Source organism: Melospiza melodia, chromosome 2 (assembly GCF_035770615.1).
Source record: "Melospiza melodia melodia isolate bMelMel2 chromosome 2, bMelMel2.pri, whole genome shotgun sequence".
Lineage (NCBI taxonomy): Eukaryota > Metazoa > Chordata > Aves > Passeriformes > Passerellidae > Melospiza > Melospiza melodia.
Window position 1 is genome coordinate 21,690,377 of NC_086195.1, and position 23,389 is coordinate 21,713,765.

Genomic DNA, 23,389 nt, shown 5'->3' on the forward strand with positions numbered 1-23,389 from the left:
AACATTGTCTCACTGACGGTGTTCCCGCTCATTACAGGGGGATTGGACTGGATGACTTTAAAGACCCCTCCCAGCTCAAACTATTTTATGAGTTTATGGTTATTTCTAGTGACAAACTGAATTACACTTGTGGAAGCACTATGAATGCTAATTTGTGTTGTGATTATTTCTCCCATTCTGAAAGATGCAGTCAGTTTTCTAATTCTGAACTGAAGATCCTAAGGAATAATAAGCTCAATTTCTTTACCCTATAGCTACCTCGGAAAACTGTTGATGGATTTTCCTGTCTTCATCAACCTGTATTTAGGGCAGAAGTCCGGCCCTGAGAATGTATTCTGGGTCTTGCATTGCTTGTGAATGCTAAGAAACTGGAGAAAGATCTAAAAAAATGGTTTCAGAGATGGTGCTGAATAACTGGGAAAAGATATGACCTCCCATTAAAATTCAATAGTACTTTCTCATCTAAAGCTGTGCAGTAAACTCTTGTGGATAGTAGGTATAGAGATTTCTTTAGAAAACCTGGGCAGAACAAAGGAAAAAATCTGGAAGGCACAGTGAGTCACTGAAAGGTCTTTTCATTCATTTAAACAAAGTTTTCTTTGCTCAGTTCTTCACAAAAACACAGTTTGCATTTATAGAGGACTTGTAAAGTAAAAATTCCGAGAATCTGAATAAATTCTACAAAGAAATGGCTTCAACCAAAAAAAAATTGAAATAAATTGTAAGAATTTTCAGTTTAATGTAGTCTATCCATAGAAATGCTGCAAATACTACTCAGTTCATTTCAAATGTAATGAGTTTATTCCATATATTTTCTGCAGTCTTAACACTTTCACAGAATCACAGAAACACAGAATCACATAATTAAAGTAGGAAGATGCAGATCTTCAAGATCATCTAGTTCAACCATCATCATAATCATCCCTAAACCACATCCCCAAGTGCCACATCCAGAGCCTCTCAAACACTTCTGGAGAAGATCAGTCCACCACCTCCCTGGGCGAACTATTCCAATGCCTAACCACTCTTCCAGTGAAAGCTGTTTTTCTAATACCCAATCTGACCCTTCCATGGCACACCTTAAGGCCATTTCCTCTCGTTCTTTCCTTTGAGACATAGCAGAAGTGACCAACCCCCAGGCCACTACAGCCTCCTTTCAGGTCACTGTAGAGACCAGTGAGGTCTCCCCTCCTCTTCTCCAGACAAAATTACCCAGTTTCCTCAGTTGGTCCTCAGAGGACATTCTTTCTAGACCCTTCACCAGCTTCACTGCCCTTGTCTGAACATGCCCCAGCACCTCAATGTACTTTTTGAAGTGAGGGGCTCAGAAATGGACACATTTCTTAAGGTGTGGCTTAAACCAATGCTGTTTACAGTGACACAATCACTCCCCTAGTCCTACTGGCTACAGTATTCTTGGTACAGGCCGAGATGCCACTGGTCAGAGTTCGTGGCCACCTGGGCACATGCTGGCTCCTATCCTGCTAGCTTTTAAACAGTACCCCCTAGTCCCTTTCAGCTGAGCAGCTCTCAAGCCATTGTTCTCCAAGCCTGAAATGTCACATGAGGTTGTTGTAACTCAGAAAAAGGACCTCTTACTTTGCTTTGTTGATCCTTATGCTGCTCTACTCTTACTATTGATCCAGCCTGTCCAGGCCCCTCTGCCAGAGCCTTCCTGCCCTCCAGGAGATCAACATTTCCACCTAACTTGGTTATCTGCAGACTTACTGAGGATGCACTCAAACTCCTTGTCCAAATCATTGACAAAGATATTAAACAGGACTGACGCCATTACTGAGCCCTAGGGTACAGCACCAGTGACTAGAACTGGATTTTCTTCCATCCACCACCATCCTCTCAGCCCAGCCACCCAGCCAGTGAAGAGCACACCTGTCCAAGCCGTGAGCAGCCTTTTTCTCCAGGACAGTGCTGTGGGAGATGCTGTCACATGCGTTAATGAAGTCTAGGTCGACAGTGTCCACAGCTTTTTTGTCATCCACAGAGACGGTCACTTTGTCACAAGATCAGGTTGGTCAAGCAGTCCCTGCCTTTCATAACCCTGTGTTGTCCAGACCTGATTTCCTGGCTGTCCTGCAAAGGTATGTGTGATGGAACTTAGGATGATCTGTTCCATTAGCATTCTGTACAAGGACAAGATTTGTTTTTATTACTTAAAATATAACAGGTATAAGAGGTACAGAGCTGACAAGGTGGTCATGAGAGCAGAATTGTGTTTTTATGTAGGCAGAGCGTATCTCTGCATAGATTGGGAACTTCATGGCAGTGAATGCAATTGTGACAGTTCATCAGCAATTCAGAATGACCGACTAAAACATCTCAAAAAATTTTTCATGATGCATTGGTTGACTTGCTCTGATTGGCTGTAAGGACAGCCATATGCAGAAGACTGCAACATGCAAAAGGGCATGCTAATGGAAAAAAATCATGACTGCAAGTAGAGTTTAACTTTCACAAAGAGAAAATAGAAAGCTTCATTCTATTTTCTGTTTATACAGACAGTCATCCACACAGGAGAATAATAGGTGTTTTCTAAGATTTATTAAGGATAAAACAGACATGAGATGCTGAATGAAAATTTTCATGATTGGTATTCTTCAATGAATGCTTGAATTTCTCTAAGAACAGTGTTAGAAAGTTGTGTTGTATTTTTTCCCATGATACTGGCAAAAGAAATTAATTACTTGATCTCATACATGTCAGTGTTTATCACAGAATGTATAAGAGTGTAAGGGTGAAAAATAATAACAAAAATAATTGAAAGGTAGTGAATGTAAACTTTACTGAAACTAAGGTAAAAAAAGCAATATGTATGAAAAGATATACCAGGTATGCATTCTCACAGTCAGGGATTTCAGCAGGCATAATTAGTGTAACCAGATTAAGCTGTATCTCTGAATAAAATGTTAACTTTATAAGAGGTCATAAGCACTACTGAAGGGCTGAGTCTTGAAAAAAGGTGAGGTGTGAATAATTTATATGAGGAATGGTATATGCTGAGATTTTGCATGTGTGTGCACATATGTGTGCATGCACTCATGTTTGTGTGGTTCAGAAATATACACGGGAAATTGAGTTCAGGTCTATGTCCTAATCCAGCTTCCCTAAATACCATTGAATTTACAGAATTTTGTACATTTTTTATTATTATTACTTAAATACAACATTTGAAAATGTATTGTATAAACACACTTGTTCAGTTTACAGAAGCTTGTTAAATATCAATTGCACTAAGGCTTAGCTTCAAACTCAAGTCAATTGAATTATGTTTTTTCTTACTATTGCCATAATTTTGCTTGCTTCCTTACTTGCAGTTAACAAAATGTGCTGGAATGAAAAAAATAATTGCCTTTCCTTTATAGTACTCATAATTCAGTGAAGTTATTGTAGCAATTGTGTATATTGAGTTTTATGAATTAATGATAAAATATATTGGAATATATTAACTTTAGTATCATTTTCAAAACAAAGCTGAAGGTTGTGAAAATTGAAGTATAATGTTATTGGAAGTAAAAATGGGTACTTATGATATACAAATTTGAAATATACTAAGAGGAGACTTTTTTTTCCTGTATGTACAGTGCCATTCTATTTCGAATATTGCCATTTATTGTACTAGATTATAATTTGCATTCAAGAAAATGGGATCACACAGCCTTTGGTGACTTCTGAGGTGAGAGCTGACCACCCCTCTTTTGAGGAGACTGAAGCTCTCTGCTGTGTCATGGTCAAGACATGGTCAGTAAAAATATCTGCAAACAATTACAATTACCCTTGAGCTGTCAGTAGCAGTGAGATGGCACCTGGCTTTTGAAGATGCAAAGAAGCAGGAGCCAGAACTTCTCTGACTTACCTATACACAGCAAATACAGAGAGAGCTGTTTAGAGACAAGTTGTGTAACACACCAGTAAAGGGATTTAAGCTCATTGAATTGTGGCAAATGTCTGGAATAAACTTTCTAGATCGTGTTGCCTTGGAGAAAAAGACCTGGGGTAGGAATTTCCCAAAATATAAAAATCACATGACCAAGAATAAGAAAATGCTTAAATTAATTGGGCTCTTTTCAGATCTCAAAGAGAGGAAGGCTACATCTTTTCTGCAAAATGAGACAGGCCATTAATCATTCTCTGAATATGGGTCTAAGTGGCAAACTGTGATTTACAGCCACACACCTAAAATCTCTTCCAGAACATTGTAGAAACATTGGAATTGCCTGTCTAAAGCAAACCCCACATACACAGGCATTGTCTGGGACACAGTTAGCTGCCAGACAGGTCAGAAATCCATCAGAAGGTAAATTCAAAGGCAGGGTACAGTGTGTATTATCATTCTTCTAGACAAAGCTGATAGCATGAAGTTTGTTGCTGTCTTGCTTCAAAGAAGTAAAACCTCTATAGAGATTACTCACAAGAAAAATCTCTCACTTTGCACCATTCCTTCTTCAAATGAAGAACAAATCTTTTAAGTCTGAAGAACATTCAACTTTGCTTTTATCTTACCCTGATCGTGCAAAGAGACCATAGTGACAACAGAAGTAAATCCAGACTCATAGTGGGTTCAGATTTCCAACATTCTTTTCTTTGTTAAGTTTATGCCATTTTTCATTTTTGTAGATTACCCTTATGCATTATGTCATATTTCAGTCATAAAAATCCCTTCCAGTTAAACATCAAAGGGTACTCTATGTTAAAGAATGTATATTTAATGGATCATATGTTTAAATCCAGCTGCAGTTGCTGAGAAGCTCATCATTCAAAATAACAGCATAATCTTCTGCTTTGGTTTGTGGGCCGGTCTCTTGTCTGCTTTGGCGATGAGACTTTGATTCACAGCCTCAAGACAGACTGTGATGCTGCACCCTGCAAAGGAGGAGTAGCTGTTGGTTAGCTCTCCCAGCAGCAGGATGATCAAGGGTGGGATCTGAGAAAAGGACTAGGATAAACTTACGGGTTACTGGAAGAGACTGAACTCGAGAGTCATTTGTGTTTCTAGACCAAGACAATAATTAGTAATTATGTACAAGAAAAAGTCAAAACTGTAATTGCAATTATTAGGATGGAAATCAGAGTGTGTTTTTAGAAAAATTATTTTCATCCAGGCCATTAAGCAATTCAGAACAGTTTGGAGCAATGCTGTTTTAATACCTGGGTTCAGTAAAATTAGCAGATGCTGTAAGGAAATGTTGTCTCACTGGAACAATGCTTTTATTTAGCTGTTTCTTGCACTATCTCATATAAACTTCTAGTCAGATGTAAACTCTTTGGGTACATTCCTACTCTTTCCAATTGGGAAGAAACAAGTAAGATCTTTAGCAGCCAGAATGATTATTAATAGAGTGTCTCTCAGTTGCTATGCTCCCACTGCCAAAAGGTGGGAGGGGAGGCTTTCATGGATCAGACAGTGAGACACCACTTGGAACAAAAGAAAGAAAAGAAAGGCAGAAATGAACTGCAGGGATAAAAGGGAAAGAGAAATTGCTAAACTTCTTCAGAAAATTTTGGCTCAGTTTTTTGGAAATGGGAGCTCAGGGGACACAGAATCATTCCTTCTAAGATGCTGGGAAGGTCATAGAGATCTCAGGGGAAAAAAAGTTACAAAGCTGAGAAATGTCACTAACAATATATCTGTCTGTTTTCCCTCTCTCACTCCTAGATTCTTCCCATTTCCAAAGATTTAAAGTGGGCTGTGATTAGCCTGGTGACCCTGGTGGGTGATTTCCCTAAAGAGAAAATAAACTACAATATTTAAATGTAGTGTTTGATATAAGTGTGAGCCAAGCCTCACCTTTTTATGGCTGGAAAAGAAGGAAACACAAGAGACTTATGATTTCACTATAACAGTTGTGCTAATAGCCAGATTGGCTGGTGTCAGTGTGCCTGACAGGCTTCAGCATTTTTCTGGTGTAAAGGAACAAATCACAAGAGACACTCTTTTTTCCATATCTTAACCAGGTGTTTGTTATTTGACCTCAGTAGTGGACAGAATTGGGTATCTTCTTTATTTCATCTTTTGCATGTATTGTGTGTTCAATCTCTCTCCACAGAACTGTGTTTTTAAAGTTTTATTCTGGTGCCCATTAAAATCTAGAAGAAAGCAAAAAAGACTTTTAGCTGAACACTAGCTATACTGGACAAGTTTTCGTTTTGTGGAACACAAAAATTAATTGCCAACAGTCCTCAGTATACTTGTGAAATATAAAAAATGAAGAGAAGTATTTAGAAATGTAGGGCTTGCCATACCAAGTCTGGCTAGAGATCCATATTGTCTAGTATATTGTCTCTGGGAGTGGCCAGATGTTAATTAAAGTAGTGTTTTTACATAAAATTTGAACGTGTGATTCCCTTCTCTGTTGCCAATATAACATCAGTTTTGGCAGAGGAAATACATGGCATCTGTTATTAGGCAACCAAAAGGAGCTTTATGGAGGAAATGAAAATAATATGTCATTGGCTTTGTTTGTGTAAAATAATTCATGGCTAATTGTTAGCAGATACTACACTGAAATACTGGGTTACATCCTAAGCTGATGCAAATCTTACAGCTCCACAGCAATCAGCTGGGCTGTTCTGAGACATATGCTCATGGTGTGATTCACAGTGAGAAAGACGGATTGCCATTACAGAAATTCCAGTTGGGAGTTAACTTTTCTTCACTTTTTCCCTCTTTGAAGTCTATTTTAGTGTCCTTTTCACTCTCAATTCAAAAAGTTATACTTCATTTGAATTTATATAGCAAGTTAAACAGAAGCTTAATCTCAGTCTGATTCTCTACTGTTCAGTACCCTTTGTAGCCACTTCAGAATAAATGTGAAAGGTTTCCACTTGTATTTAGTGGCATTTGGTATTCATTTCATCCAAGTCTAAATAACAAAAAGGATAGGGAGCAACATATGATAGAAGTACAAAGCCCCAGTAAAACTGAAGCAAAGCAGTGTCTGTTTCTGTTCGTGCTTCTTTGATGGCAGTAGATTCATGGCAAAAAATTGTTATGTGATTTGTGAAAACCAGGAGCACAGTATGTTCTGTGCTTGGTCAGAATGCTCTCTTTATAGGATTGTTTACAACAGACAACCAAAAGAGGCATAAAACTGTATCAGCCTTATAAAATGTCAATGCTAATTACATGTAAATTAGTATACACTTCCATTCATATTATGCATCTAAAAAGTCAGACTGGTCTCAAAATCCAGAAAAACAGAGTTGTTAACAGTACAACCTCAAGTGATTTAAAACATATAAAAAGACTTTCAGCTACATTTATGTTATGTTTGACTTTAAATACATTTTCTAGCAAAGCTATACAGAAAAAGAACATCAAACAGACAGTCAGATAGATGAGATGATAAAGTTAACTTGATTTCTTGGTGTCTTAAGCAGATTATGTTTTTTTATTAAGGATGAGAATTTCTACTAAAACAAGCTATTTATTTGTTGTCAGCTTTCAAACTATAGTTTTTTATTGCTATTTTCTTTGTGTACCAAACCTATCATATACTCCACCACATGCTAATACTATGAATTGGTTACTTCAAACCTGTTAAGCTATGCATACTTTGGCAAAGGAAGAGAGAACACTCCTACTAAAAGACTCGGCAAATATGGAGAATGTTTTTCATAAGTTCCAAAGTAAATTTAATTAACAAAGCATCTGGGAGTAAATAGGAATGAAAGAATATGCTGTGCTAGCATAAAGACCCCAGACTGAATAAAGGCAATCATATGTGCACTCCAGAGGAGAAATAAAAGCACTGTTTTTTCATTTAGAGAGCACCTCTGAGTCTGATACAGTAACTCTAGTAATAATATCTTTGTGACTTATAGTCAATTGCAAAATGGTTTTAAGCTTTTTCATTGAAAATTATGATCGAGAGAAACTTTCCTCATTCGCTCCCTGACACTGGAAGCCCTCTGGCAAGTGAGTTCTCCTGTGCCTGCAGCTCTCTGTACACATTGGCTGGGCTGCCTGGCCTCAAAAGCTGGTTTCCCTTGCACTCACCTAAATCTGGCTAGGTCTAAATTAAAACCACTAGATCAAACTCCATTTGGTCACTTGAAATAACATCACCAATACATGTGGCATTATACACAATTAAAAGTTCACAGAACAAATGAGTTCTTGGCAAATTACAAGAGAGAGGGAAATGTATCCCATTGAACAGTCAGTACTGGAGAGCTGCTGCCAGATGCTGAGCATGCAGGATGGGATATGATGCCCCATCCAGCTTGGGCACTCTCACCAGAGCTGGGGCTCCCAGAATCCACAGCTTGGTACTAGTGTTCATCTGAGGTACAAGGCTGCTTGAGTATGGTTTCTGCCACCAAGACTGTGGGGCTTGGCTTGGTTTGTGTGGGTTTGTGTGGTGTTGGGTACTGGTTTTTTGTTTTTGTTTTTGTTTTTGTTTTGTTTGTTTTGTTTTTGTTTTTTGTTTTGTTTTTTTTTATTTTGTTTTTTTGTTTTTTTTTTTTTTCTTTTCTTTTCAAGTGGTTATCTTTTTAGACTAATGCAATGTCTAATTCAGGTAGATGGGAGACATGAATATCCTTAGACTGAAACAGGAACTAAACCCAGATTATTTACTTTCTGAACAAAAGGTTCAGACTAGTATATAACATTTTAAGTGAAGGAGGCAACAATAAACACAGTTTTATTTTATTTGTTCATTTTTATAATCCCTTAAACATCTGTCCTCAGGAATAGCTGAAACACCTGGGCACAGGTGCTCATGTGACTAGGAGCCCAATTACACTTGATTAGTTTCCATCAAGTCCTCAGCTACCACTGGGGACTAAAGATTGAAGATCCCTGGTCCTGTTAAAGATCAGTACAATGTAACTTCCTAAATATGCATCAGTTCAGTAAAAGGAATTGCTGTCCAATATCAGAAACACCCAAGCCCTCTGCATGCTCAGTCCTTGAGAATGACAACTGTATTCCAGCACAAAGATTCATCTGGAAACAGGCAGAATTTGGGATATTGCATTACAGCAATTTGTAAAAAGATTTGGTGAGTCATATGGTACTCATTTATGGTGGTGTTACCTATGTGGATACGGAAAGGAACCCACATAAATATTTAATGTATACCATTAATGAAACCCATAGAAACTCCAAAAAGTATGTATTTTACCTGATTCCGTTATGAGTAATTAGAGCAGTGACTAGAACTGTAATTGAAATCAGGCCTTACTCATATAGAGCAATATGCAAACATATAATGAAGGATTATTCTACCTTGAAAAAATCATAGAAAACGATAAATTTTAACATTCTTGCTATATATTATAGTCACTTAAACAAACTTCTTGGGTTAAACTTGAAATTTCCAGAAAGATATAAAAGGGTACTTTAGCATATTTAAAACAATTCTATCCTATGACAACTGGGTCATAATTAACATCTTAGCTGGGGAATAATTAATATAGGTTGTATTTCATCAAATTGATGTGTTAAGTGCAAAGGTTAATGTTAATATTCTCTGCACATTCATACAAGGTAAGAATGCATTCATTTGCTGCTGTGCCTGTGAACTAAGTCAGATCTCCTTTCTGAGTTAGAAATTGTCTTTGAGGTAGTGCACTAAGAAAGTATTTTGGGTACAGTGCTTAACAACCCATTTGATTTATTATGTAGGATCTTTGTGCAAATCTTTGCAGTCAAAGTTTAACATTCCAAGTCATTGGGAGCTATTAGGGAATTTCAAGTTTACTTCCTGTAAACATCCCTACAGGACAAGCTCATCCAACACTGAAGCAAAAAACCCAGGTCAGGTTAATTTTTAAGTTCAAAGAGAGAATTTTGTGCATTTCTAAATCAGCTCTGAAAATGCCCCCAGATATAGGGAAGATTTCTTGTTGTTGATATAGGGAAGATTTCTTAGTGTGGGGAAAAATAATCCTGTGCTTTTTTCTTTTTTCTTTTTCTTTTCCCTTAACACCTAACTCAATTATGAGCGTTATAAAGAAATAAACTTGCTGCTTCAAGATCAAAGACAAAGACATAAAATACACGAATGTTTAAACCTTATATTGAGGGTGTGTGAAGAAAGCAAAATTTCAAAAAGTAGAGCAGATGTCCTCTTTGGAAACTGCTGTGAAAGTTGCTCACTCAGTATCTCAGCAACAGGTGGGTCCCACTGGGAAGGTGTGTGGGAAGGTGGGACCAGAAGTGCCTGAAGTGTGGGAAAGTGGGAGCAGAATTTCTCCTGCCCAGAGAAATTGCTGTGAGAGGAGGTATCACACCAAGAGTCTGGAGAGACCTAGCCCCGTGCCCCTGGGTGCAGTTCCACGCTGGGGCAGCAGCCCCACAGAGCCCAGGGCGAGTGAGGAAGGTCCTTCCATCTGACCAAGGCTCTCTGCAAGGCTCTCTGCTGCTCCCCCAGCCCCAGCTGCAGGGGGAAGGTCCTTCCATCTGACCAAGGCTCTCTGCAAGGCTCTCTGCTGCTCCTCCAGCCCCAGCTGCAGGGGGAAGGTCCTTCCATCTGACCAAGGCTCTCTGCAAGGCTCTCTGCTGCTCCCCCAGCCCCAGCTGCAGGGGGAAGGTCCTTCCATCTGACCAAGGCTCTCTGCAAGGCTCTCTGCTGCTCCTCCAGCCCCAGCTGCAGGGGGAAGGTCCTTCCCTCTGACCGAGGCTCTCTGCAAGGCTGCCCGCTGCCCATCCAGCCCTTACTGCCTCTAAAGCCCTGGTAAGCTGGGAACAGAAGCAGATGTACATGCAACTCCCATCCCTGTCAGGTTTTGCAGAGGTGTGGGATGGGGAAAACCATTTGAGGTGTACATCTCACAGTCAGGGGCATTTATAGCCTGTGCATGTAAAGATCAAGAGAGAGCAAGGATTGTTGCAGTATTTCAAATGCACCCCACTCCCTAGGATTTACCCCACTCCCTAGGCTTACGCCTCTGCAGCATCTGTCTCCTGGTCTGACTTGTCTCCTTGTTCTGAACTGCTGATTTCACAGCGGAGCAGAGCTCAGAGGTGAATAAATCATCCTGCAGAAGTGGATTTTTCAGTTTAGCTTGAGCACCAGTTGACTGCCCCCTAATTTGAGGCTTGAAACGAACTAGTTTGAATATATCTGTACTTGTAACCACCTGGGAGGGTAATTTGGGAAGGTAAAAGTTTATCACAATTGTGCAATTCTATCTCAATTTTACTCAATTTAGATAAATGCTGACCTAACTCTTCTGAATTTCATACGTATTTAAAATGCTGACTGGCACACAAAAATAGTTTTTAAGCTCCAATTACAGATAAGAATTTCACCTCATTTAAAGATCAAAATTTAAACATCTGATTAGTCTTAAATTAAATTTTGCTGAATACAGCTGGCTTGCTGGATAGATATCCTCACTGAGATTTTATGTGACTGATTCCTTCAGATGTTGCAGCATAACTAAGTGCTGCCAGAACAGTGCTTGGCTTCTGAAGAGCAGTACCACGGGTACCAGTGCAGCATCATTTCAGGAGGAGCAGCAGAAACACAGCCTAGGAGTGCTCTGGGAAGGAATGGCAAGGAGCAGCAGATGCAGACAAAATAATTTGCTCTTGCCACACTGAAGAGTAGTAAAGCAACTTACCAGAGCACAGATGTGGTACCCAGCTTGGCAGAACAAATCAAGAGTAAAATAGCCAGTAAAATAGCCTTGGAAGACAGAGAACTCAGTAGAAATTGAAGTCCAGCTTGTTTGTGAGACATTATTTCAGCTCAAGGTATCCTGGCGGAAAGGCAATCTCATGTGGAATTTCTGGATGCAGAGAGTAGCCATCTCTCAATGATGAGATGGCTACTGACAATATCAGGCTCTGTCTTAGAAACTAGGCATAGTATTTACTCAAAATAAAAATAAAAGCTGCTAAGAAGCTTACACACCCTAACTGCAATAGTTAAAAGGCCTAAAATAATACTAGAAAAATAAACAAGTAAATCCACTATTTCTGAATCATTGTCTCTGAAGTGTCACTTTTTTGTCTTGGAAGTCATCTTTTTCTACATACACTAAGATGCTGAATAACACTAAGAGATTCAACACAGATATATCCATGGGAAATCAGTTTTAAAAGCTAGTTAATAAATCGTGGCAGAATTTGTATGCAACAGTGACAACTCCATCAGAAGTAAGTCTTTATTTAGGATTACAAATTCAGGCAGCAAGAAACCTAAAATGCATGACAAAGCCCAATCAAACAATATTACGAAAGAGTGTATGGTACAAACTCAAAATGTCATGGTAAGTGGTTGAGCTGCACAAATACTCTTTATTTCTTTTTTTTTTCTTCTTCTGTGAGATTAATATGTTGCTAGAACTTACTACTTTTCCAGACCGTGGTGGATTAGTGGTATGCTTTGTTAAGCCTTATTTGTATTGTGTTTTCTCATAAAGCTTAAGTAAAGCAGAAAAATGAAAACTGCAGACAAATCTATAGATTATTTTCCCCTGTTGATATTCTTGAACTATGACCCTAATAGTGACCAGCTACAACAATTATAACTACTATTTTATTATCTCCGCTCATATATTCTCATTTTGTATCTATGCAGTGCCAGGCTTTCAGTACTGTCAGGAAATTGAGGAAGCAATTAGAGCTTTTTGGCATGTGTTTCTACAATACATGTACTTCTTAATCTGGGATTTGGGTTGTTTTTCAGGCAAAGAAATACCGGAAAAATAATTGATCCTCTGTAGAACAGAAATGAATATTCAGGGAGAAATGGGACAGTAATAGTGGGACAGAGAAATTGAGATATTAAGAAAAAAAAAGAAGGTAAAATAAAAGGACATGGAGTGTCACAATAAAAGAAGTTTGAATACCATTTCAACATGGGGGCAGAGGGAGTTTGTCATCACTAATGCCCAGACCCTCAGCAACACCGTAACTGTGACACAGAAGATCACTGAGAACTCTCCTTCACATACTTGTTGTGAAATACTGGGGTTTTATTTTCTGTGCATTCCAAGACAAACATTGTGAATAACAATGGCAGTTTAAAAGCTCATCAGATTAAAAATAAAAACCAAAAAAGCAAAAAAAAAAAGTTAGGTCAAGTATTACTGTATACTAGCCTGTTCAAAGAAGGTATGTATTGTTACAACTCTGTGCTTAGATATCATTCCTTGTGGTTATGAACAAGCTTTTTCTGGGAAATACAACCTTCTGCTACACCTGCATTTAAAATTTATTCAAAACAGAATAAATAGCAGGTATCCCAGAATAGGTGCATACAAAACTTTAATGGTAATTTTCCTCCAATATAACTATTCATAAATCGATGCATAAAATGGGTTCTCCTTTAATGAGTGCTCAGTTTCTGTAAAGACCTATAGTAAAAGCCTGATAAATAACCTTTGGACACTTAAATAGGCTATATCTGCTCTGTTTTCCTTATAAACACTAAAGCTGACCTCTTTGAGGAATGAAAATATATTTTTGAGGTAGCACTTTCATAAGTGTATGAGGAAGACTGAGTTCACAATTGGCAAGTAAATTGTATTTTTCTGTGTTCATTATTTTTAATCTTTATGCAAAAATTTTCATATTTTTCAGAGGTTTATTTGAATTAGAACTTGCTTAATTTCTTCATAGTCTCTTTTATTATTTAATGCCATTTCTCTATATTAATCGTCCAGTAAAAGTTTCCTTCCAGATTTCAATTGGAACATAGGAGGATATATTTTAGGATAAGTTTCCTAGATTTTCTTTTTGTATATTTAATTTGATAACTCCTCATCCCACTGTGTTTTACTAAAGAATTCTATGAATAGTTTAAATTCTATCTCTATTATGATTTTCTAAAATAGGAAATTAGTTTTGAACCTATACAAAAATTGTTTACAGCATTTAAATGCAACAATTGACACATTTGTTATCATTATTTCTGTTCATGAAACAAAGGATTATAACTTCTTGTAGAATCACACCAATTTAGCAGATTACAGCTACAGCCTAAAGCTTGCAGGAGGGGTATGTGCCACAGTTTAACCTAAGGTTGTCATGGAATGTGTGATACTCAGTGACTTGCCAGTGTTTTTTTTTTCTTAAACACTTAACAATTTACAATTTTGTTATAGAAAATTGGCTTTTCTAACCTTGATTTTGATAGAATACATAATGATATTTTCATAGCACATTTGGAAGCAGTTATTGATTTTTAAGGTCCTTGGCATAAGCTTGTTCCAGATTTCCAATACTGTTAATGAGAGAGAATATTGTGAATATTTGTAGTGTGGTATAGTATATTTTTACAGTGTTGTTTTAACATATAGGTGAAAGATATTTTTCTCTACATACCTTATTTATCTCTATAAAAAATGACCCACCTTTGTCCATTTTTGGAAGTCATTTCTGCATCTTAACTTTTTTCATCAGGGCATCCTGAAGAAATAAAACTTTCATATTCTTTATGAACATCAAATTGTTTTATCATACAATTCATTAAGGATAAATCTAACAAAACATTATTTGATTCAACAGCTAACTTCCTTTTTATGAAAAATGGGAAGTAATATTTTGATGTAATTTTTAATAAAATTAAAGTGTGAATTGTGGCATCCTAAAGTGATGTCTACATTGTCAGCAGTGTGATCACCATAGAAGGAATGGTGTGCATTCTGGTTATCCTAACCTGGAGAAGAGGAACAGGGAAGACAATCTCTCAGAACACTTTTAGGATTTGTTTTTCTGATTCTAAGAAACAGTGGGAACAGTGCATCTAAATCTACATTCACACAAATGTCACTACTTTTTTTCACCCCATAAATACTCTTGAGGAAGAAGAAAAAATAAATAAAAAGCTGTTGTATATATTACAGGAATGAACTTACAGCAAATCTGTGATAGTTCTGTGGGCATTTCCAAGACAAAGACTACCTTTTTTTCCTGAATGCAATCTTATCCTGAGAACTTTAATTCAATTTAAATACAAGTTATTCCTTTAAAATTGGTTGAACTGCTCCATATTTTTCAGGAAAGAAAAAGCCCCTTCAAATAAGCTGAAACTGAATGACACCTGCTAAGTCTTTATCTCAAGAACTTGAAATAGGAGGCAAAAATAATTAGCCATTGTATGGTAAATAGACAGTAGTGAGATGCCTTTTTAAAAAAAAGAGCATTTCAAAACATTATAGCATTATATATAGTGACCATAATATCATGTTTTTATGGCATCTTCTAATTTGCCCATCTAGAATACAAGGATGGCTTTACCTATTCAAGTGCTTTCAACATTAAAATCAAGTATTTGTTATTATCTAAATATCTTTAATTATATAATTTAGGTTAATACTACTAGTAAAATTTTCTGAAAATATTGTTATAATACTGTGCTGGAATAGAGAGAGTGTTTCTTATTCCTCTTATTGATTCTTTTTCTCACAGCTTCTCTTTGATAAGATTTGAGATATTCTTGTACTTGAATACTTATTGCACAAAATGTCTAGATCTAGCTGAAGCTTCTGAAGTTGATTATTAGAAACTGAGCCATCTGATGTTGCTAGTCACTTCTTGAAGTTGAAACTTGGCTAAGCTGCAGAATTTACTGTCTCTGGAACACTGATTTGAAAGATCCCTTGAGATTTTTGCTGCTTTCTGAAGACAGTTTTCCAGATTTATCACCAGTTGCATGGACTGGAGAGAAGATTAGCATAGATTCCCTGTTCTTTCCTCCTGAATTGCAAAAGTGATTAATGACCATGTTGTCCCAGAGCTTTGCAACTCCTTGCTTCAGCCTAGACGTCTTCATTGCCCACATTTCCCACCATGTAATTAATTTCTCAGGAAAGGAAACTCTAAGAGATGGTACTGGCTCCCTCTCAGTTTCAGGTAGTGTGGACTTTGCAGGGTAAATGCTGAGGACTTAGGCTCAATGTCCACACAGTTTAAAGACAGCCAGAGAATTTTCAAGAGAGGTGAGGCTGTTCATAGATTTCCTAGTATTTCCATGTTCAATTGTCATCTTAGGAACAAAAACCAGTGGTTTATTTCCCTTCAGCATGTTTCTACTAATTGGTCTTGGAGAAGGATCAAAAACAGATACAGGAAACACCCTGACCTGCTGAGCTCAACACAACAGTAAAGACCAGCAGATCCATTGTGGAAAAGACTTCTACTTTTGGAACAACACCAAATCCTCTGACCCTCCTTCTTGTAATTGTTTCCATTAACAGCGGTGTTCTTTAACCTCTGCTGATAAATCAGGGTTAAATTTTTATCCTGTCAAGTCATTAATTCTTGCAATAGGTATCCCGCTTACAAAAAAGATTGCTGGATTAATCAATATATCATAGAACCATAGATTCATAGAATGATTTGGGTTGGAAGGGGACCTTAAAGATCATCTCATTCCAGCTCTCCTGCCACGAGCAGGGACACCTTCCACTAGACCAGGTTGCTCAGAGCCCCACCCAGCCTGGCTTTGAACACCTCCAGGGATGGAGCATCCACAGCTTCTCTGGGCAACGTGTTCCAGTGCCTCACCACCCTCACAGTAAAGAATTATTTTCCTAATACCTAATCTAAAACATCCTCTTTCCTTTCAAACCCATTTTCCCTTGTCTTGTCATTAGATACTGTTGTAAGTAGTTTTGCCCCATCTTCCTTGTAAATTCTTTTCAGGTACTGGAAGGCCATAATTACGTCACCCTGAAGATTTCTCTTTTCCAGGCTGACAATCCCAATTCTCTCAGTCTTTCCTCACAGGAGAGGTGCTCCATCCCCTTGATGAACTTTGTGGCTCCCTCTGGACTTGCTCCAACAGGTCCATGTCCTTTCTGTGTTGGGGGCCCCAGAGCTGGATGCAGCACTCCAGGTGGGATCTCACCAGATGTGGAGCAGAGGGGCACCAGAGTGGAGCAGAGGGGCAGAATCCCCTCCCTCACCCTGCAGGCCACACTCTTTGGAGGCAGCCAGGGTACAATTGGCTTTCTGGGATGTAAGGGAATGCTGGCAGCTCATATTCAGCCTCTCATGCACCAGCACCCCCATCTCCTCCTTGGCAGGACTGCTCTTGAACTCTTCATCCCTCAGCCTGTGTTGACACCAGGTGCAGCACCTTGCACTTGGTCTCGTTAAACTGCATGAGGTTCCCATGCACCCACCTCTCCAGCCTGTGGAATACACCCAACCATGGGAATTCTTCTCACATTTTGACAGCAGAAAAGATGTTTTTGCTATCATTTCTTCCTAGCCCTAGTAATTGAAAAATTATTTTCAGCGACAAGAAGAGATTTTTTCCTCCATTAATTGTAGCAATAACTCACTTTCCTTAACTATTTTTATAATTACCTGAATTTTCCATTTTTCTCAAGTGAGATTTCTATTCTGGGTCTTTAAATATATTCCACAGTTGCATGCTGCCATATAGCTCTTGAGGGACTGAATTAATTTACTCAAGTGGCACTGATTGCACTATCCAGGGTCTTTCTCATTTTAACTCTATCCCACAAACATTGACGTTATGTCAGCATTTTCACAGTTAGCTAAATTGCCAGCTATTTATAGTTGAGTGGCAAAATTCCTCAGAAGGTTTGGAGCTGAATGGAAGAGCTTCAGGGTAGGGTTTACTCTGAAAAGTGCAAATGAAATAATGTAGCAGCTTAAGATATTTTGAGGGAATGTACAGTGTAGGAATATGCACGTAACTGGCAGTTGCAGCCATTTTCCGATGAGGTTTTGTGCCTGGAATGGGATAGATATAGTTTTGAAGTTTATAGTTGTTTATAAATTAAAATTAAAGCTTAACTTTTTTTTTTTTTTTGTATTTTACTTTGATATTTAAATGTTATAGCTAAAAATTTTTGTGTATTTTAGTCTGGTATTTAAATATTCTCTGTACAAATACAGTGTTGAGTTTGAATGGATTAAAGTGGATTAAGTGAATTAAACAGCACTCACAGAAATTTAGACAGTTTATGAAAGGAATTATAACTTCTAGGGAAAGGAGAGATTCAAAATCCTTAAGAGAATGTTTTAATCAGCAGAAATTATGAGGTCTGGAGGATGGTCCCCAAGGCAGTGGGACTGGACTCTTTTCCTGTGAAGAGGGGCCTGTAGATCTTGGCTGGATCATCCAGGAAAAGTGATGGCTTCAGGGGCAGCTGATAGCCCCTGCTTATCTACAAGGGGTCATCGAGGAGATGGAGCTGGGTGCCTCACAGTGGTGTGGGGTGGGAGGGCAAGAGACAACAAATACAGATTGTAAGGGGTTCATGCTGGGCATAAAAATAATTTTTTCTTCATTGTTTCCATGGGGAGTGAGGCAGTGGAGAAGGTCACCCTGAGAGGCAATACTGTCTCTGTCCTTAGAGAGTTTCAACCCCTGACTGGGGCAAGATCTGAACAGTCAGGTCTGTCTCCAGGGCTGTAGTTTTAGAATTGCATTAAATAAGACTCTGTGTCCCAGCTATGTGCCACTGAAATGAGAATCAGAATTTTATGGGGATATTTCTTTCTTTTGAGTTATATTACTTTTCCCTGGTTATCTGTTTAATGGTAACAAGGCGTTATGCTTTTTGTGGTCAGGGAGAAATATCCAATGTAAATACTGTAAGTAATGTAATACAGAGGGTCCCAGTTAGGGAGCTAGACAGCTGAATTTGTTATCATTTGATGAGAGCGTCTAGTCACTGCTAGAGTGTTTATCAGGAAAAGCAAACAAAGAACAGAGTGGTTCAATTCTTCCAGGATTTGAGATCTCCTGTCTGACACTAGGAAAAATACCTGTCAATCCTTGTAGCATGCCATGACACCCAGCTCTTCACATTTTTTTCTCTTTTCTTTATTCTGCAGGGGCTGGTACACAGGCAATGGGAAGAGGATTTCCCAAACACACCCAATCCCAGGGTCACACTCATGAACATAACAGCAATCTTCCCTCAGATTTCAGTTGACTTTGGATCAAGGGTAGGATAAACTGGAGATACATTCCTTATTCCATTTTATGCTAAAACCAATGGGAAAACCCCAACATACTCGTATATGAGACAGCAGTCTTGCTAAGTCTTTTCTTTCACTTTTCTTGTAGCTTCAACTGTGATGTTTGAAACATCCTTAGGCAAAACATTCTTTGACATCTCAGAATTACATTCTTGGTTAATGTTACATTTTCCAAATATTTCTGATGTGACACTGCTATCAAGTTATTATGGTAAACCACTTCCCTTAAGAAATCTGCCCTGACTGGACTATGACTTATATTGTTGTTCAGTTACAACATTTGAGTGAACTTGAAGTCTGACCAAAATTGTGCTCTTCATATTCTTCTGGACAGCTAGATCTGCTGCTATCTACACATTTTAATATGCACTTGCCTGTGAAATCTAATGAGGCAACCATAACCACTAATGCCTGTGTCTTTCCAGCCTCCCAAGAAGAAAGGGCCCTTATTGTTTGGCAAAGCAGCATTGCAAAGTAACCAGTACTTAATTTATCTTTTAAATAAAATTTATTTTTATTGCCCATGAGTGAAACTCTAATGAGCAATAAAAATAAAGAAATTACTCATTTTGGTTGATATCACCCTGAAACCTTTCTGCCATAGATGTTTGTCATTCTGCTAACAGGACCAGCAGGAAGACAAAATTATTGAACCATCAAAGTGCAATAGAAATGCCTCTGAATGTGCTTTACTTGCTGGTGGCTGAAACAACAAATAAAAATTTGTTGTCTTCTATAAGAGCTTCAGACTCTCTGGCCACAGCAGTGTTTCTAGCATTGCCAGTGAGACATTCAGAGGACTGGAAAAATTTAAAACCATCCAAATAGACCCAGACTGAAAACAACTGGGAATAAAGATTTTCTTCAAAGAAAAAGCTGATTTAGACTATCAGAAACATAGAGAGTGGAACTGTGTTTTAAAAGTCAGTTTTTCATAACAACGAAAGACTCAGCTGATTTATATCTTCAGTATCGGGTCTGATTACATGAAAAGTTTGTCTGATCCTTCTTGGAAAATTTCTGCAGAAAAATAGGCTTACATTACAACCATAATTCTTGATCAGTGAGCTTGTATCTGATGTTTTTCACACATACAGCAACATTTATCTCACCTTAACCTGGCTCTAAATTTGAATCAGTCATCAAACAAACCTGCAACTGAAGAAAGCTCTCAGGAGAGATTGTATCTGACTCAATGGGTTTTTTGAAGTTTTTTAATATTTTTATTTTAAAGGAGCATATCTTAGGTGAGTTGTTTCTCTCCATCAGTTGTGCAGAAGTCCAGTCTTGTGAAGGGACTAGCCCAGATGTTTAGATGAGCTCCATCAGCACTATCCTTTTAGGGGAAAATGGCACATTCACAGATATTTTCAAAGGGATGTTTTATATGATTTATGTTTGTTTGAAGCTCTGAAGCATACAGTTCTGCTGTTCTGCGGTGAATTTCTTAATATCTGAAAACACTGTAGGAAATCCCCATGTACTGTGGAATGATGCAGAATGGTACTAATGGTACAGATATGTATAGCTGCCACTTAGAGTCTGCTCTCAAATTCAGAGAAGGTTTTGGATCCTGTGCCAGTGATTGTCCCACACTGTCCCACAGTGTGTACCAACAGAATCTTGCTGTCTTCTCTTTGATGGTTGCCAGCTACATTTAAATAACTTGAAAATTGCTCACCTGTTTTGATATTAAAGTATTCAAATATCTATTCTGAGTATGTGAATACATGCCAGGCATTTCCTGCAACATCCCGAGAATCATCTGCTCTAAATGTGAATTTGTATTTTCCGCATGGATGGAATTATAACAGTATTCCATTCTACTGCTTCTTAAAGATTAAAAAGACCAAAAAAATTCTTTTAATAAGAAGTGAAATTTGCACACTACTTCCAACCAAAATATGGTTTGTTTGTCCATTTAAGAAACCACTGAATAAGCACATTTTGCATTTTGCTCTACCAATCGAATTATTTATTTCATGGTCTTTTTAGCTCATGCCCAGATTGCATCAGCTTCAGAACACAGCTCTAATGAAATAGAGTATTGTGAAAGTGTTCTGCATAGCTGACTGCAATACATTTCCTAAATAAATACAAATTAAAATCATAAAAGTAGACTGTGCATCAAAGCCTTCTTTCTGAGTTCTTGGCATCTGTGGGACTTGGCCAGTATTCTGTTTTGCCAGTTGAACCAAGTATGAGTTGGTATAATGATCCTACTCAGTCTGACCAACATCTACATCTTTTGTGTATCTTTGGAGGTTTTCCTCATTGCTTGTGACTTACAGCTGAACAGGGAAGAATGTTACTCTTTACAGCGCTCAGACACTGCAATACAGTGCTTAGATGAATAGTTCCTTTTAATAAAAAGGATCAGTGCAATTTTTCTTCACATTCATATCTCCCACATGAAAGTAAGAACTGTAACTTAATTCTGTTTCTGAGCTCCTTCACTGATCAAAGGATTTATTCTATTTACTTTTCCTTAAAAAATGCAACTTGCTCATGGGAAAGTTAAGGCTATATAAGGTTATATTTTGGTCTGTCATTATGAAAAACCTCAATTTATACTACCTTAATTAAACAATTCAGAAGATAGCAGAATGTAGCTCATAGTTTATAAAAATGCAAAACACTGCTTTCAAGAGTTTTTTGTAGAAAAATATAGTGGCTAAGTAATAGCCATTTTGTCTGAATAGTTCCATGAAATCCATACTTACAGATATATTTTATCAACTTGATCACAGACATTTAAGTATCTATTTTCTCCCAAAACTTATTTCCCTTTCTTGTTGAACTCAACTGAGCAAAGTCCACATCACTGCTGAGAGTGGCAGTGCATGACACATCTCAGCTATGCACATGAGGGATTCATCCCTAATCCCTTCCCGAGTCAGACTGAGCTCTTGCTGATCTTGTTGCAATGCCCTCAAGGGCCAAACTCTCCTCTTCTGAACTCTGGCAAATATGAGATTTCATTCACTGGCACAAGCTTGTGGCCCTGACACTTGGATTGTTTGAAAACACAGCAGGATGTTGTGGAGAGGTTCTGTGAAGCATGAATTTGAGGATGGAGACTAAACTGGAAACCTGTATACTCCAGAAGATATGTTGGTATGGGAAGTGCAGCCAAGACCAGAGTAATATGAGATTGTTGGGATACAGAAAGGTCTGGCATTAGAAATGGCACTTGGCCAGAGATTGTAGCAGGAGGTACACAAGTGAGCAAATGATTTGCATAAATAATTTCTAAGGTGTCAGGAAATAAATTCAGAATGATGAACAGACAATTGAATGGAGGACTCTTTTTAAAAATGTTGAAACCCAAACAAATTATGCTTCTCTTATGAAGAGCATCTGATGGGTGCTCTCAAATATAACAGACAGCTTTTACAAAAAATGACTTATCTAAAAATACAGCAGTCAAAATACCTGTTGAGGAAGAAAGTGTCTTGTAGAAGTGAAAGCAGCTTGGGGTGGGCTGGATCTTACAGTTTGTGTGGGCTTGACTGAGGAGCATAAGCTAGATGAGTAGCTAAATGAGTAGCTTCTTGAGTAGATAAAGTTTGTCTGGTGCACAGGACTTTGTACATGACACAATGTTTAAGCAAGTGACCTGGAGTCAAACATATCCTTGCACTGGAAGGTTGGGAGTTCAATCCCCATCTGGGGTTAAGGCTCAGCCCTGGCCCCTGACATGAATGTAGCTGAAATCTGCTCCATCTTCAAGGAAGTAAAAAAACCTTGGCAGTTTGAGTAAATAACTGGAAGATCAAAGCTAGCTACCTTTCTGTACTGAGGCTGCAGGAGAAGTCTGATCCTCATTTAGCATTATCTGGCCTTCAGGCTATATTTTCATAGACACCATAATATTACTTTGGATAAAAGGAGATTTTAATTCTCTCTCCTTAATAAAAAATTACACAGAATTAAAATATACTCATACCTTTGTGTAATGCACAAATCAGCAACTGAAAATTTTCTCTCTCCTCTCCTTCCTGGACTATTTTTACTGCAGAAAATATGGTATTTCTGTAATTTAAAGCTGTGTTCTGGAATACATTTTCTTTCATTGTTGTTGTATGGTAAAAATGCTTTTTTCAACTTCTCTCTGAACCTCTGAGCCAGAGAAAAGCTTTGAATTGTTGATTCAATGGTAAAACAGTTTTACTCAGCAAAGAATCTGAAAAAAAATGCTTTAAAATTTCATAATTTCCCAGAGAGATGAAAAGACTTTGTTATGCAATATTAACAGCCAAAGCATTGGAAACAAATCTGGATCAAGTCACAAAATATTCTTTCTCTTTTTTTTTTTTTTTCCTCCTCTTCGGCCACACCAATAATCCTGCCACATTTCAGCAATGCATCTGAGAATTCACATCTAATGTAGATGGTTTCTGTTGTTTCAAGAGAACTTCTGGCTAAGGCAGTCATGAGCATCTC